Source organism: Macaca mulatta, chromosome 14 (genome assembly GCF_049350105.2).
Source record: "Macaca mulatta isolate MMU2019108-1 chromosome 14, T2T-MMU8v2.0, whole genome shotgun sequence".
In the NCBI taxonomy this organism is placed as follows: Eukaryota; Metazoa; Chordata; class Mammalia; order Primates; family Cercopithecidae; genus Macaca; species Macaca mulatta.
The window spans coordinates 98781431-98798797 of NC_133419.1; positions in this window are offsets into that span (position 1 = coordinate 98781431).

The window sequence follows — 17367 nt, forward strand, 5'->3', positions numbered from 1 at the left end:
AAAAGGCTACATATTGTATATTTCCAACTAAATGACATTCTGGGAAAGACTAAACTGTTGAGACAGTAAAAAGATCAGTAGTTGACAAGAGTTGAGAGAGAAAAGTATAAATAGGTGATATAAGATGATTTTTAAGACAGCAAAATTATTTTTTTATTATGTGGTGAATACATGGCATTATGTATTTCACAGATTGTATAAAAAGAATAAACCCAGGTAGCAACTGTAAACTTAGGTGATAATGATGTGTTAATGTAGGTTCATCAATTGCAACAAATGTACCACTCTGAAGGGAGATGTTGGTAGTGAAGGAGGATGTGGGTATGTGGAGGTAATGGAGATCTGGAAACAGTAATTTCCATTCAATTTTGCTGTGAACCTAAATCTACTCTAAAAAATAAGATCTATTTTTAAAAGCAAAATGATATATATCACTTTGTAAGGTAAAAAGGAGGAAACCTGCTTATTTTTGTAAAAGAAAATAGGAAGGATGAAACAAAACCAATGAATTTGGTTGTCTAGATGAGATGGGTAGTAACAATTAATGGAAGAAGTATCACATTTTAAAGTATTTTTTTCATATGGTTTTGGCTTCTAGAAATAAATTACTTTACATATTAAAAATAAAATTAATAAATATTAAATAAAATCTAAAATTGAATACAAAACAATCTACCTGCATGCCAGATTAATAACACATTCACAAAGAAGGGGAAAAACAGAATTACTAAGTAATTTTACTATATACACAGTTCATTAAAATTTAAAAGAACTACAAATAAATCTTAAACATTAATTAGCACTTTTGATATTCTTATGGTATAAATATATCAATTTCATAAATATTTTGTATATATCATACTATTGAGTAAATGAGTAATAAATTGGTATCATTGACAGCCAGAATTGTCAGCATGGAAAAAAGTTATGCAAAAGTGGAATGGGTGGATTACAAGGAAGAACTTTGTGGTGTTGGAATGGAATTGAGGATTTAGTCTAAACTCGTAATTTATATATATGTTATAAATATGTATGTTATTTTATATACACAGATAACATATATGCGTGTATGTTATATACACACATAAAATATATATACATATGAATATATACATACACATACGTGTGTGTGTGTGTGTGTGTATCTGCTGAAAAGACCAAGAAAGGGAACAATGATCCTGACCTTGGTTTCTAGATATTCTTCCCATCGAAGGAAGCAGAACTTTTTGAAGAAACGACTGATTCTGGAACTGATGAAGTAGAGCTTCAAAGGCGAGCCTTGAACATTGTCTCATGCCAAAAATTAGAGAAGTGCCCAGAAATTGATAGAGACATGTAGAAAGAACATATGATCTTTCAGATGGCTAGGGAAGGGCCTTTTGCACTGCACTTTCGCCTACTACAGGTGATCTGGCTTCTGTTTGATCTCTTCTACCTACTCTTAGCTCCTTCTCCTAGTGCTACACCAATACCTTTTCCTGTTGGAGTCTCTGAACTGAGGCCAAACTTGTTAGGGTATTCAAACCCAGCTACTTTCTGGAATATTAACTCACCGGAAACCAGTGCATTACTGGCAAGCTGTAAAATGGATTATAGTCTGATCTCAGTTAATGTAATGCAGCCTTGAATTTTTTCTTCTATACATTACAGCGGATGTACAGCCTGGGAAAAAATTAAAGCAATTTTCTGTCCTTACTGTCATAACTCATGTTTACTGCCAATTCTTTTGTAGTCCCTGTCTCTGTCTTTTTTCCTTTCCAAAAAATGATGAGTTGATATTGCAGGTACCGAAACCAAGTGACACCTCTCGATAACCTGAGGAAGTAAAAAGGTAGTCTACCCCAATTTTTGACCAACGTCTGTCTCTCATATATGCAAACACACACACTTACATGTGTGCACACACAAACACTACCACACAAAATGTATGCACATGCATACATTCTTTTCACTTAAATTGTATTATGAGTATTTTACATATTATTGAATCATCTTTGAACCATGAATTTAAAGACTACATGATATTCTAGCACATGGTTAAGCTAAATTTTCTCAATAATATATTAATCAATAGTATATTAGTTTACATATAGACTATTTTCAACATTTAATAACATGAATTACATTGTCATAATTATCACAGCATAAATATTTGATAACATTTCTGATTACATCATTAGAATAGTTTCTAAGATATACAGAGACAAAGAGCTTAGACAGTTTTTTTGTAAAGAGACCTATTAGGCTGGTGCAAAAGTAATTGCTGTTTCTGCCAATACTTTTAATAACTGTATAATTTCTTCAAGTGACCTTCTGAATTACATGAAAGCAAGGGAAGTTATTGTCAATTAAGAATGTATTAATTGTTGAGGTATTCCACAATGTTAGTTTTAGAAATGAAGCATTTGTAATGGTGACAGATCATTACCTTGATTATTTTCTGATTTAGCATATACCTCCAGAGAAGAGTATGACCCCACTTTTTGGTCAAAGTCTTTCAGTGGCTGACATTTTGTGGAAATAGTAGATGAGGACATAAAAGAGCAGACTGATAAAACTTAAGTAATTTATGTCATATGGGGGGGAACTTCCTTCTTAGTTTATCTTAAAGTAGTTAACTGTTGTCATCTCGACAAAGGCATATCACAGTAAGACTTTGTATTTTACCATTCTGATTCCTCCACAGTATCCAATAAAGTGCATTTCTGTATATAATAAATATGTATTAAATCAAAATAATTTAAATTCCTTTTATCTAAACCCTATTAAAAATTCTGAGAACTATATTGTTGTAAGTATAGACCCTTATTTTCAAAACAAGTCTGAGACAAACATGTTTTTACTAGATAAAATAAGTAAAAGATAATTCCTTGCAAATACCTGTATCATAACTTCTCAGTTTCACATAACTTTTGCACTTGTGTCAGTTTTTTAAAAGTTTAAATTGTGTACCAAAAGTAATATATTATGTAACAACACTTTCTAAATGGAAAGTTTTGTAATAAATTTTCTTTTACTGGTAAAACTGCTCTTTGCTGAGAAATCATAAAGTTGTATCATTGATTTAGTTATTGTATGAAGATTTAAGATCATTCGTGATTGTCAAATAATTTGGTTTATAAGCCATATGAATAAAATATTAAATGCAACATATTTCAGATACTTGGTCCATGCAGACTATTCGAACAAAAGTTTTATTATTTTTAAGATAAGAACATAGTAATGATTAAATTACTATTACTATATAGTTAATTAATCAAACTATACCCTCAGATGGCAATCTATGCTGATGGTATATTATGAGTATGTTCATGGTTTTTATCAGTATCTAAGACTCAATTGACAATAACGTGGTATACACTACTAGTTTAAAAGATCAAAATAAATATATAAACTTGTTATAATTTATCTCTTCCAAAGTTATATAGTTAAAACTAATCATTATTACAGATTGATTTTTCTATTGTCTGAAGTTTGGTCACAATATAAATGGCTCTCTTTCATTTGAATAAAATATCTATATTTTACTCATTTGCATCAATTCCTAAAAAATTATAATTAGACCAGAACATATTTCTAATCTAGGATATGTATTTTCTTCTGTAAGACAATTTGAATATAGACATGTAAGTTAAAGCATGTACCTTTTTCTGTGGCGATTGTAAGAAGCATTTTCTATTTTGCAGTCTAATAAAAAGGATGCAGCCCTGATGATCAGTTGAAAAAAAGAAGCTTCTATCAAAGATGAGTTATAAGCTCTCAATTTACATTCCCTGCTACATGCCCATTACAAATGAAATTTCTAAGTAAGATATATTAAATGTAATTGCCTAGGACTAGCCTTTTAGTGATACAAACATAGTCCTTTAGTGAAATATAATTATATGATATTAGATATGTTATTTCTCTTGTGGAAAAGTCAGCAGTTCAGATAGATACTTAGGCAAATGTTAATGATTTTGTCACTACACTATATGGGAACCTTTGTTTATATATTTCCTTTAATAAAAATGATCTTAATAACCACTATAAATTTTGCTGCAATAATGTGTTTGCTCTCTGATTAAAAAGGTCTGTCCACTAAACACTGCAAAGCTGGGTGGATATTCAAATAATGGGTCTGAACATTTCAGAAAACTTGAGATAATTTTTTTAAGTAGTGAAATTCCATTTCTGACAATGGTACAGTAGGTAATTCAAACAAACTTTCCATTCACTGAAGACAACTACAAAAAATTTGACTAACTTTTTAAAAATATGCCAGAAAGAGATAAAAAGATAGAGGATGATAACGAGCCAGGAGTCAGGAATGACTCAAGTCTTGGAGTCGTCCAAGCTTGGAGCTCTGCATTTGTGGCCACTTTCTCTTCCATGACTAATTCCAGAAGGGTAGCTGAGAACTCTGAGGGGAGATTTTCACATATTTGCAGGGGCAAGGGAACAGAATTGGAACATAGGGTCCTCATAGGTGAGGAACACTGGTGACACTTTTTATTCTTGCTTGGAACATTAACAGCTGCACATAAGGAGTTGGTTGCACTGGAAGTAGACAAACCCTAAAAGGACTGTTGCTTAGCTTTAAATTACCTCAATTCCTGAAACTATAATAGTCGTCAAGCTATAATAGCACCTGAAAACATTTCAAAATGCAAGTGTCCCTGGAAACAAAGAAAAAGCCATTCTGGAGGAAGATGATATCATTTAGACCTAAAATTATTTCTATAAATGACTTATCTAACACAATGATGAGTACACAATATAAATAAGGCTACATGTAAGAACAAAAGACAACTAGGAAAAGTAACAGGAAATAAAAATAGAACTCAGAAGTCCAAGTGATAGGAGTAGTCATAAAAATACTTTAAAATAACAATGCATGTTATGTTTAGGAAGATGAAACCAGTTTGAAAAACTTGCAAAAAAACTGATACTTTCAAAAAGAGCAATATAATAAAGGAATTAAGAACTCAATAGATAGATTAAAGATAAGTTAGTTACAGTTAAATAAAGAGTAAATAAACTAAAACTATATCACAGAAAATATTTAGAATAAAGTATAAAGATTAAAATAGAATTTAAAATACAAAAGATAAGAGACAAGACAAGGAAGACACATCAAGAAGGCCTAATATATGTTTAATTGGAATCTAAGGAAAGAAAAGAGAAAAGGGAGAAGCAGTTTATGAAGTTATAATAGCTTAAAAAAATCTAAAACAACTTTTAAAAACAATACATTCAACAGGCCATAACATTTCTAAGAAGGACTTTTCAAAAAGCAATTTACACCTCAGAAATTTAGTGCCTCAGAGCAAAACCTCTGAAATGCAAAGACAGAGTAAAAAAATGGGAAAAGGTATCAGAGAAAAAAAAGACATAGTATTTCAAAAAATCAAGAGTTTTGCATTAAGATATTTCCAAATAGATCCTGAGGCAAGATTGTGCATACAAATAGCTTATCTGAATGGTGACGAAGGAAACATAGTTAAGGGAATCAGGATATAAAAAAAAGAAAGAAGCGAATGTAAGTTGTGTTAGTTGATCAACTGACATTTAATCCTGCTGAGAATATCCAAAAGCCTCTGTAGAAAGTGTCTTAGAATTACACATCAGCTGAGGACTGAGGTTGTTGTATTTATTCACTTGCTCTTATCCATCACTGATTGAAGGTTACTCTTAGTTCATTAACTTCCAAGCACTACCAGCCAGCACCACATGGGGGCCAAATATGCTTTTGTAGCTAAAAACAAATTTTAGCTAGATTTGCAGGATATGGGAATAAGAACTTGCAGTGTACAGAAATTATCAGAGCTTAGGAGTTATCGGAGGACTATTGAGCACATATGTTTCACTTCCCAAAAGAAAAGACAAAAGACTGGAGAAAATTGAACGATAGCTATTTAAATGACCAGGTAAAATAACTGTTACACTCAGATTCTATAATCAGTGAAAATACTCTACATGAATACTGAAAGAAAATCATCTTGAAGGAATTCATCTTCAAGTCATTCTAAAGAAAGTAATAAAGACTGTTAGAAAGTAGAATATCCTTAATTTCTCTTAAAGAGACAGAGATTCAGGAAGGATTAAAGAACAGCTAAAATGTTAAGTAATGGTTGTATAGAGTATTTAACTTACTATATAGATCAATAAAAACAATAAAAAATAAAAATAAAAGCTTATAGATTGAGAGTGGATAAGTAAAATTAAAAGAAACATTCTGAGAACTTTTATCATAGAAGAGAAAAAGTACTAATTAATACCACACTTCAAGTAAAAAACATATATTATAATTTTTAGCATAATCCCTACAGGATAGTAAACATGTATATAGTTTCAAAGTTATAATGCTTAAATTTGGAACAAAAGAAAATAAAATGACTACAGAGAACAAAAAAAAAAAGTACTAATAGGCAATTTCAATATACAAGCATACCTCATTTTTGCACTTCATTTTATTGCGCTTTGCAAATATGGCATTTTTTAAAAATTGAAAGTTTATAGCAACTTCATTGAGCAAGTCTATTGGCACTATTTTTCCAATAGGATGTGCTAAATTAATGTCTCTATGTCACCTTTTGGTAATTCTCAAAATATTTTGAACTTTTCCCTTATTATTATATCTGTTATGGTGATCTATGACCAGTGATCTCTGATATTACAATTGTTCTAGGGTACCACAAATCATGCCCATAAAAGATGGCAAACTTAATAAATAAATGTTGTGTGTGTACTGCCTGCTCCACTGACTGGCCATTCCTCTATCTCACTCCCTTTTCTTGAGACACAACTATTCCCTGAGACACAGCAATATTGAAATTATGCCAATTAATAACCTTACAATGGCATTTAAGTGTTCAAATGAAAAAAAGTTTTGCATGTCTGTCACTTTAAATCAAAAGCTACAAATGATTAAGCTTAGTAAGGAAGCCCTTTGAAATCTGCAATAGATCAAAATCAAGGCCTCTTGAGCCAATTAGTTAGTCAAGTTGTGAAAGGAAAAGAAAATTTTGTGAAGGAAACTACAAGTGCTATGCCACTCATCACATCGACGATAAAAATCAATCAATAAATAAAATAGCCTTATTCTGATAGATTTAGTGGCCTGGATAGAAGATCAAAAGTGCCACAGCATTCCCTTAAGCCAAAGCCTAATCCACCGCAAGGCTCAAACTTTTATCAATTCTATGAAAGCTGAAAGAGATAAGAAGGCTGCAGAAACAATGTTTGATGCTAGCAGAGGTTGGCACATAAGGTTTAAGGAAAGAAGCCATCTCCATAACATAAAAGCACAAGTTGAAATAACAAATGCTGAAGTGGAAGTTGCAGCAAGTTATCCAGATGATCTAGCTAAGATCATTGATCAAAGGGACTACATCAAAGAATAGATTTTCAATGTGATGAAATAGCCTTATTTTGGAAAAAGACACCATTTAGGCCTTTCATAGCTAGAGAGGAGGAGCCAATGCCTGGCTTGAAAGCTTCAAAGGAACTTTCTTAGGAGCATTCTCTTAAATGCTAATGCAGGTGACTAAGTTGAAGCCAATGCTGCTTCATCATTATGAAAATCCTAGGGCCCTTAAGAATTACGCTAAGTCTACTCTGCCTGTGCTCTAGCAATGGAACAACAAAGCCTGAATGACACAACATCTGTTTGCAGCACAGTTTACCGAATATCTTAAGTCCAGTATTGAGACCTACTTCTTGGTAAAATAGATTCATTTTTAAGTATTACTGCTAATTGAGAATGCACCTAGTCATCCAAGAGCTCTGATGAAGTTGTACAAGGAGATTGAAATTGTTTTCATGCCTACTAACAAAACATCCATTCTGCAGCCAATGGATAAAGGAGTAATTTAGACTTTCAATTTTATGATTTAAGAAATACATTTTATAAGACCCTAGATACCATAGATAGTGATTCCTGTGGTGAATCTGGGAAAAGTAAATGGAAAATCTTTTGGAAATAATTCACCATCTCAGATGTCATCAAGAACATTCAAGATGCATAAAAGAAAGTCAAAATATCAACATTACCAGGGATTTGGAAGAAGCTAATTCCAACACTCATAAATTACTTGGAGGAGTTCAAGACTTCAGTAAAGGAACTAACTACAGATGTTATGGAAATGGCAAGAGAAGTACAATTAGAAGTGGACCCTGAAGATGTGAATTAATTGCTTCAATCCTATGATGAAACTTGAACAGATGAGAAATTGCTTCTTGCAGAAAAACAAAGAAAGTAGTTTCTTGAGACAGAACGAATTCCCAGTGAAGATGCTATAAACATCACTGAAACAACAAAGGATTTAGAATATTCATACACTTATTTGATAAAACAACAGTAGAGTTTGAGAAAACTGCCTCCAGTTTTTAAAGAAGTTCTACAGTGAATAAAACGCTATCAAATAGCATCAGAGAACATATTACAGAGAAATATTTCATTAAAGGAAGAGTCAATCAATGCTGCAAGTTTCACTGTTGTCTTATTTTTAGAAATTGCCACAACCACCTAACCTTCAGCAACCACCATGCTGATCAGTTAGCAATCATCAACATCAAGGCAAGATCCTCCACCAGAAAAGAGTCAGACTCACTGAAGTCTCAGATGGTTGTTAACATATTTTGGCAACAAAGTATTTTTAAATTAGCATATATACGTTGTTTTCTTAGAAATAATGCTATTACAAACTCAAAAGCCTTGGGTACAGGGCAAACATAACTTTAATGTGCACTGGAAAACAGAAAAATTCATATGACTTGCTTTAGCATGATATTTATTTTATTGCAGTGGGCCTGGAACTGAGCCCAAAATATCTCCAAGTTATGCCTGTATATGACAAATAAAAGCAGTTCATGTTATTTAGGTTTAAATATAACTCTATTTATAACTTCCATAAATATAAATGAACAAAATACTGTAATTAATAGAAAAAGATTATCAGATTAAATAATCTAAAGCCAACCATAGTGGGTTGAATAGTTTCCCTTTAGAATTTAAGTCCACCAGGTGCCTTAGAATATGACCTTCTTTTGACATAGAATCTTTGTAAATGTAACTGATGTAGAAATTAAGATGAAATCATGGTGAATTAGAGTGGACCCTAAATCCAGTGACAGCATCCTTATGAGAGACAGAAAAGAATATATGTGGACACAGAGAAGAAAACCATGTGAAGGCAGAAACAGAATGGGAATTATGCTGCCATAAGTCAAGGAATGCTTGGGGTTACCAGAAACAGGAAGAGGCAAAAATGGATTCTTCCTTAGAGTATTAGGGGAATGATGGCCTTGCGGATATCTTGATTGCAGAGGTGTAGCCTTCAGGACTGTGAGAGTACTAATTTGTGTTGTTTTAAGCCTCCAAGTTGTGGCAATTTGTTATGGTAGACCTAGGAAACAAATAAAGGTTTAGTCCTGGGAAGTGGGCTGTAAATATAAAAAATACTAAGAAATATGGAAGTGGCTTTGGAAATGGGAAATGGCTAGTGATTGGAAGAATTTTGAGTCACGTAATAGAAAAAGTATGTATTGCCTTGGAGAGACTGTTGGTGAAAATATAGAGGTTATAAATACTTATGGCGAGGTCTCGGACAGGGAAAAGAAACATGATATTTGGAACAGGAGGAAATTTAAACTTTGTCATAAATTGGCAGAAAACTTAATTGTTTCTATTAATGGGTGAGGAAAACAACTTGAAAGAATTCACCTAGGATATTTTGATCAAGAGATTTCTAAGCAGAGCTTTGAAGGTATGGCCTGGACTCTTTTTATTACTTATAGACAAAGATAGATTGATGAAGGAACTGTTAAGCAAAAGGGAAGCAACACTCAATGATTTGGAAAATTCTCAGCCTATCAAGACTGCAAAAGATGCTAGAGCATGCTCTGGAGAAAGAGTAGAGTGTGACTGGACAACTTCTGGTAAAGACATGAGATGTATAACTCATGCATCCAATCAATCATCTCCACAGAAGCCATAAATAGAGACAAGCTATAAAGAAAGGATCTGTGGAGAACTCTTTAACAATGTGGGTCCCCTTGGTAGACACAGAGACCCTCAAGATTTTTCAGAATGTTATACCACCAAAAACACTGGCAACTTGGACTGAAGAGGACAGAAATGGGATGAAATGGAAAGGCTGTCATTATTTGGGGATTCTACAAGCAAAACATGTTCTGATAGAGCACCTCTGGCAGAAAAGAAGTGTTGTCCTTCAGAAAAACGAAGAATAATTCTGAGGGAAGAATTGTCACAAAGGTAATTACAAAGTTAATTCCAGAGAATGGGGCCAGAGAACAGACCACCAAGTCTAAAAGGATTAAGCCTAAGCCTTGAATTTACGGAATCGACTCTGGGAGGACTTGGAACTAGTGATCCTTTACTCCTACAAATTTCTACCTGTGAATATAAAAATATCTAGCTAATGCCCATACCACCAGTGTGTTTTAAAAGTAGGTAATTTTGTTTGTTTTACCTGTTCACAGATGAAGAAGTATTTTGACCCAGAGTGGACCATACACATTTCCAACCAAACATGGTTGAGAAGGTTTGGATGATGAAACTTGGTACTTTATAATTTTTCTCTTTTAGTGGATATTTATATACATAACATATAATTTGTCATTTTTATTATTTTTATGTGTAAAATGTTGTCACCTCCCCCAAAAAACTTTGTAATTTTTAAGCAATAATCCAATAGTCCCCTATTCCACAAAACCTGGTAATCTCTAATATCAATTCCTTGATAATTTATTGAATGTCTTTATGAATTTGCTTACTGTAGATATTGTCTTCAAATTATAAAATAATTGGCATTTCGTTCCTGGCTTATTTAATTTAGTGTGCTTGTCTTGGTTTATCCTTGTTGTAGCATGTCTCAGAACTTCATTCATCTTTCTGTATGTCTAAATAATTTTCCACTGTATGCATATATATATATAAAATTTGTTTATTTATGTGCCAATGGATACTGGTTTATTTTCATCTTTTATTTCTTGTGAGTAGTACTGCAATGAATTTTGGTGTAGATTATGATTTGGTTTCATGCTTTCAATTATTTTGGGTATATACCTAGACACAGAATTGCTGGGTCATATGGTAATTTTATGTTTAGCTTTCTAAGGAAGCACCAATCTGCTTTCCACAGCTGCTGCACAATTTCATATTCCCACAAGCAATGTATAAATGTTCCAATTTTTCCACAGCATCACAAACACTTGTTATTTTTCACTGTTGAAGTTTAGTGTTCATTTAGGTTGTATGAACATTTTAATGAAATTAATTATTTCAATCCATGAATACAGGCTTTCTATTTATTTTTGTCTTCTTCATTTTTTTTCATCAAAGTTTTATACCTTTTAAGTATATAGGTCTTTCACTTTTTGGTTACATTTATTTTTAAGGTTTTTTTTCTTTGTAGCTATTTTAACTGGAATTGTTTTTGTGTGTGTGTGTGTTTTTGTTTTTTGTTTTTGTTTTTTTTTTTAGATAGTTTGTTGTTGTATAGAAATGCTACTGATTTTTCTATCTTGATTTTTTAATTTCTACACAGTTAACTAATTTGTTAGCTGGGACTCAGAGCCCTTGGAGTCTGCTGCCAGTATGAGGTCAGTGAGCCAGGCATGGGGACTCTGGTGTGCCTGTCTCCCTCTGAGTCCCTATGGTGCCAACAGGACTGAACTCTAGCCACTACTGAGAGGGGCTACAGCCAATTTTCAGAGCCTTTTCTGTTTCACAGTTAACAACAAGTTGTAGGTGTATAACCTGAGGCACAAATGATTGTGATTCCTTCCAGGTCCCTGAGTGGACAGTTCCGGTAGCAGGACCAAGAACAAATGAAATTACAGACAAGTCTATTGGGGGAAGGACCATTTCAAGTTCTGGAACTGGAGCTGCAGTCAGTGAGTCTGCCACATAGGTGCCCTTCTGACCTCTGAAAAGGACCCCCTAGGTCTTGTGCTGCACCAGGGTTTCACAACTTCCCAGGTTCCCATAAGGGTATTTTGTCTGTGGATGGCTGCAAATTTACTGTTGTTGTAGGGGAATAGGAACTATTCTGTTGACATCACTCATGTCAATTTCTTGATAATATCATTTGATGCTCAAAAGTTTTGGATAAAGTCCAATTTATCAACTTTTAGTCTTCTGTTGCTTGTACTTTTAGTGCTATGTCTAAGAATCCACAGCAAAATCCAAGATTGTGAAGATACACTCATATACTTTTGTCTGAGATTTATGGTTTTAATTCTTACATTTAGAGTGTTGATCCATTTTGAATGCATTTTTGTACATGGTAGGAGGAAGGGGTCCAACTTCATTCTTTTGCATAGGTAAATCTGGTTGTTGTTCTAGTAGCATTTGTTTTAGAGGCTATTCTTTCCCCATTTGGTAGACTTGGTGTCTTTGTAGAAAATCAACTGGCCATAGAAGTAAGGGTGTATTTCTGAACTTTCAGTTTTATTCTGTTGTTCTTTATGTCCTTTTGACAGTACTACACTGTTGTGGTTACTGTAGCTTTGTAGAAAGTTTTGAAAATGGGAACTGTTTACCCTCCAAATTTGATCTTTTCTCTCAAGATTATTATGATTATTTGGAACCCTTTGCATTTACATACAGTTTAAGCATTAGCTTTTCCATTTATGCAGAGAAATGTGTCGGAATTTTGACAGAGACTATGTCAAAGTCTGAGAGTGAGAGAATATAATTGTGTTCTTATGTCTGTTTTGTAGCAATTTATTATGGCAGCCCTCAGAAACTAACTTTTTTGTAGGCAACATACCTGCTACATATGATGCAAAAAAAAAAAAAAAAAATGCAAGTAAAAGTATAGTAAGGAAAAAGATATAAAATTACTAACCAAAAGAAAGTTTGTTGACTATGAAAAAATTGGTTAATACAGTTAAAAATTAAGATGAAATCAAGAGTTTCTAAAAAAATTATGATTTACCAAATCTAACACAATAGAAAATATAAAAGACCGTATAATTTCTAAATAAATTTTACACATAATTTGATAACTTTCCAAGATAAAAATGTATGTTTAGACAGCTTCACCAGTGAATTTTACCAAAATTTTAAGAATTATATAGTTAATATTACTTAAAAATCTTTTAGATAATATAAAAAACAAAGCATTTTCAAATTCATGTGATAAATCCAGTATAATATTTTCCAGTCTATTTTGCCTGATATTAGTATAGCACACCGGATTTCTAGTCACTGATATTTGTCTGAGAAACCTTTATTATTATTTTACTTCCAATTTGTCTTTAAATATGAGGTATGTCTCTTGTAACAATATGTAATTGAATTATTTTTTAATTCAGTCTCATCTAAGCAGTGCAGTAGGGCAAGAAAGCAAAAGAAATAATACAAAGATTGGAAAGAAAGAAACCAAATTGCCAGTATTCACAAATCTTATGATTTTTGAAAATCTCCAAAATATTCTTAAATTATTATAATTTAAAATGAGTTCAGCAATGTTGCTGAATACATGTTTAACATAGAAAAATTAACTGCATTTGTGCCCAGTCATGTGTTTGTGTGCATGCAGAAATAAGAAAATAAAACTTAATCCAAGAGACCATCTACCAAAGTATTAAAAACATACCAAATTTCTAGTAATAAACCTAAAACATATATGTGAGACCTTTATATAAAATAAGTGCAAAGCATCTTTGAGACCAAATAAGACCTATACAGACCTATATCTGTATAGCCAGATACAAATGTATAGTGTGTGTGTATCCATATACATATATATCCATATACACATACATATACATATATATGTACACACACACACATATATACACACACATTGTGTATGTGTGTGTATATATAGTGTGTGTGTGTACATATACATACGTGTGTGTGTATATATATATATAGTGTGTGGATATATACACACACACACACACACAGGGAGGAGAACATCACACACCGGGGCCTGTTGTGGGGTGGGGGGATGAGGGAGGGATAGAATTAGGAGAATACCTAATGGAGGTGACAGGTTGATGGGTGCAGCAAACCACCATGGCAAGTGTATACCTTTGTAACAAAACTGCACATTCTGCACATGTACTCCAGAACTTAAAAGTATAATAAAAAATAATTGGGGCAAAAAACTTATGAAGTGCATATACACATATATGTGTGTGTATATATGTATATATGTACACATGTACATATATGTATATATGTATTTAGTGTATATATACATATGTGCATATACATATACACATGTACATGTATGTACATACATATGTATGTATGTATATATACATATATGTGTGTATATATATACACACACTATACTCTATTATGCTATTTATGCAAAGTTTATAAAGCAGGCATTGATATTGATATGGAAATGCTGGGAAGGGAAGAGCTTGGTCCCTTTAAATGATATAAAAGGGGGAAAGGGAAGTGCATGGTCCCCAGCTAGGGCTCCACCCTGACGGACCTGGGTGAGGACAAGCATTTCCTTCCAAAATGTATACAGGAAACACTATTTATCAACAACAATAAAGTTCAGCTACATACAACTACACAGGTCAACCTTATAGCTATACAGTTAATAAAGAAGCCAGATACAAATATATATACTCTATTTATGCAAAGCCTATAAAACAGACATTACTAAAGTGTTTGGAAGACATGATTAGCTGGTATACCTAAAAAAAACAAATCAAGGTGATGATTACAATAAAAGTAGAAGAGTGGTAAACTCTGGAACATGGAGAGGCTTTGTGCTACAGCCAAGATGATGGGAGATCAGTCTCAAATTCATCTCCCTGACTAAAATCAGAGGTTTATATAGAAAAGAAGAAATGTGGTTATATACAGGAAAACAGGAATTAGGGAGAGGTAAGGAAGATGAGTTGGCCAACAGGAACGAGGTAGTCTGTTAGGCGATGATGACAGATGATGTTTCAGTGCCTTGATACTCTTTGGGAGGCCTGATGGCTGCTTTCCTACTAAAGGAACTCAGATAAGACAAATGTGACTTTCTTAAGTTTTAACACGTGGAGGGTCAATTTCTGTGTTTATTGAAAGGAAACTCTCAACATTAATTCTATGGAACAATTGGGCCAGTTTTAACCATACTCTACTTAGACCTGCATCACTGATATTGAAAATTTGATTTGTAATAAATCATCTTTGTATACTTTTTTGATATGATTTTTAATTGTGATGTATTCATTTATATGTGATTTATTACACAACTTAAAAAATTGTTAAATAAAAATTCAAATATATGGGATCATCTTTCTTCTCCTTGGATCTGAGAAACCAGTTTTTTACCTTTTCAGTTTGTAACTATTTAAATAAAGAGCACTTCGTAAGTTTTTTGCCCAATTATTTTTTTATTATACTTTTAAGTTCTGGTGTACATGTGCAGAATGTGCAGTTTTGTTACAAAGGTATACACTTGCCATGGTGGTTTGCTGAACCCATCAACCCATCACCTCCATTAGGTATTTCTCCTAATGCTATCCCTCCCTCATCCTCCTACCCCCCAACAGGCCCTGGTGTGTGATGTTCTCCTCCCTGTGTCTGTGTGTTCTCATTGTTCAGCTCCCTCTTATGAGTGAGAACAGCAGTGTTTGGTTTTCTGTTCTTGTGATAGTTTGCTGAGAATGATGGTTTCCAGCTTCATCCATGTCCCTGCAAAAGACATGACCTCATCCTTTTTTATGGCTGCATAGTATTCCACAGTGTATATATGCACATTTTCTTTATCCAGTCTATCATTGATGGACATTTGGGTTGATTCCAAGTCCTTGCTATTGTAACCAGTGCTCCAATAAATGTACATGTGCATGTGTCTCTATAGTGGAATGATTTATTATCCTTTGGGTATATACCCAGTAATGGGATTGCTGGGTAAAATGGTATTTCTAGTTCTAGATCCTTGAGGAATTGCCACACTATCCTCCACAATGGTTGAACTAATTTACACTCCCACCAACAGTGTAAAAGCGTTCTTATTTCTCCACATCCTCTCCAACATCTGTTGTTTCCTGACTTTTTAATGGTTGCCAGTCTAACTGGTGTGAGAGGGTATCTCATTGTGGTTTTGATTTACATTTCGCTAATGACCAGTGATGATGAGCATTTTTTCATATGTTTGTTGGCTGCATACAGGTCTTCTTTTGAGAAGTGTCTGTTCATATCCTGTGCCCATTTTTGATGCGATTTTTTTTTTTTTGGTTGTAAATTTGTTTAAGTTCTTTGTAGATTCTGGATGTTAGCCCTTTGTCCAATTGATAGACTGCAAAAATTTTCTCTCATTCTATAAGTTGCCTGTTCACTCATGATAGTTTCTTTTGATGTTCAGAAGCTCTTTAGTTTAATTAAATTCCATTTGTCAATTTTGTCTTTTGTTGCCATAACTTTTGGTGTTTTAGACATGAAGTCTTTGCCCATGTCTGTGTCCTGAATGGTACTGCCCAGGTTTTTTTCTAGGATTATTATGGTTTTAGGTTTTATGTTTAAGTCTTTAATCCATCTTGAGCTGATTTTTGTACAAGGTGTAAGGAAGGGGTCCAGTTTCAGTTTTCTGCATATGGCTAGCCAGTTTTTCCAACACCATTTATTAAATAGAGAGTCTTTTCCTCAGTGATTGTTTGTGTCAGGTTTGTCAAAGATCAGATGGTTGTAGATGTGTGGTGTTATTTCTGAGGCCTCTGCTCTGTTCCATTGGTCTATATGTCGGTTTTGGTACCAGTACCATGCTGTTTTGGTTACTGTAGCCTTGTAGTATAGTTTGAAGTCAGGTAGCATAATGCCTTTGTTCTTTTTGCTTAGGATTGTCTTGGCATGCAGGCTCTTTTTTGGTTCCATATGAAGTTTAAAGTACTTTTTTCCAATGCTGTGAAGAAATTCAGTGGTATCTTGATGGGGATAGCATTGAATCTATAAATTAGTTTGGGTACTCTGGCCATTTTCACAATATGGATTCTTCCTATCCATGAGCGTGGTGTGTTTTTCCATTTGTTTGTGTCCACTCTTATTTCCTTAAGCATGATTTGTAGTTCTCCTTGAAGAGGTCCTTCACATCCCTTGTAAGTTGTATTCTTAGATACTTTATTTTCTTAGTAGCAATTGTGAATGTGAGTTCACTAATGATTTGGCTCTCTGTTACTGGTGTATAGGAATGCTTGTGAGTTTTGCACATTGATTTTGTATACTGAGACTTTTCGTTTTAAGGCAGAAAATCTGTATCACTGTGTTCCTCTTTACTGATTCTGGTGTTCTAGTTGATGTCATAAAATTATTCCACTTTAATTTGCATACACTTGGTGAATGAACATACACTGAATGCTACAGGTTGAATGTGTCCTCCAAAGTTCATGTTCTGA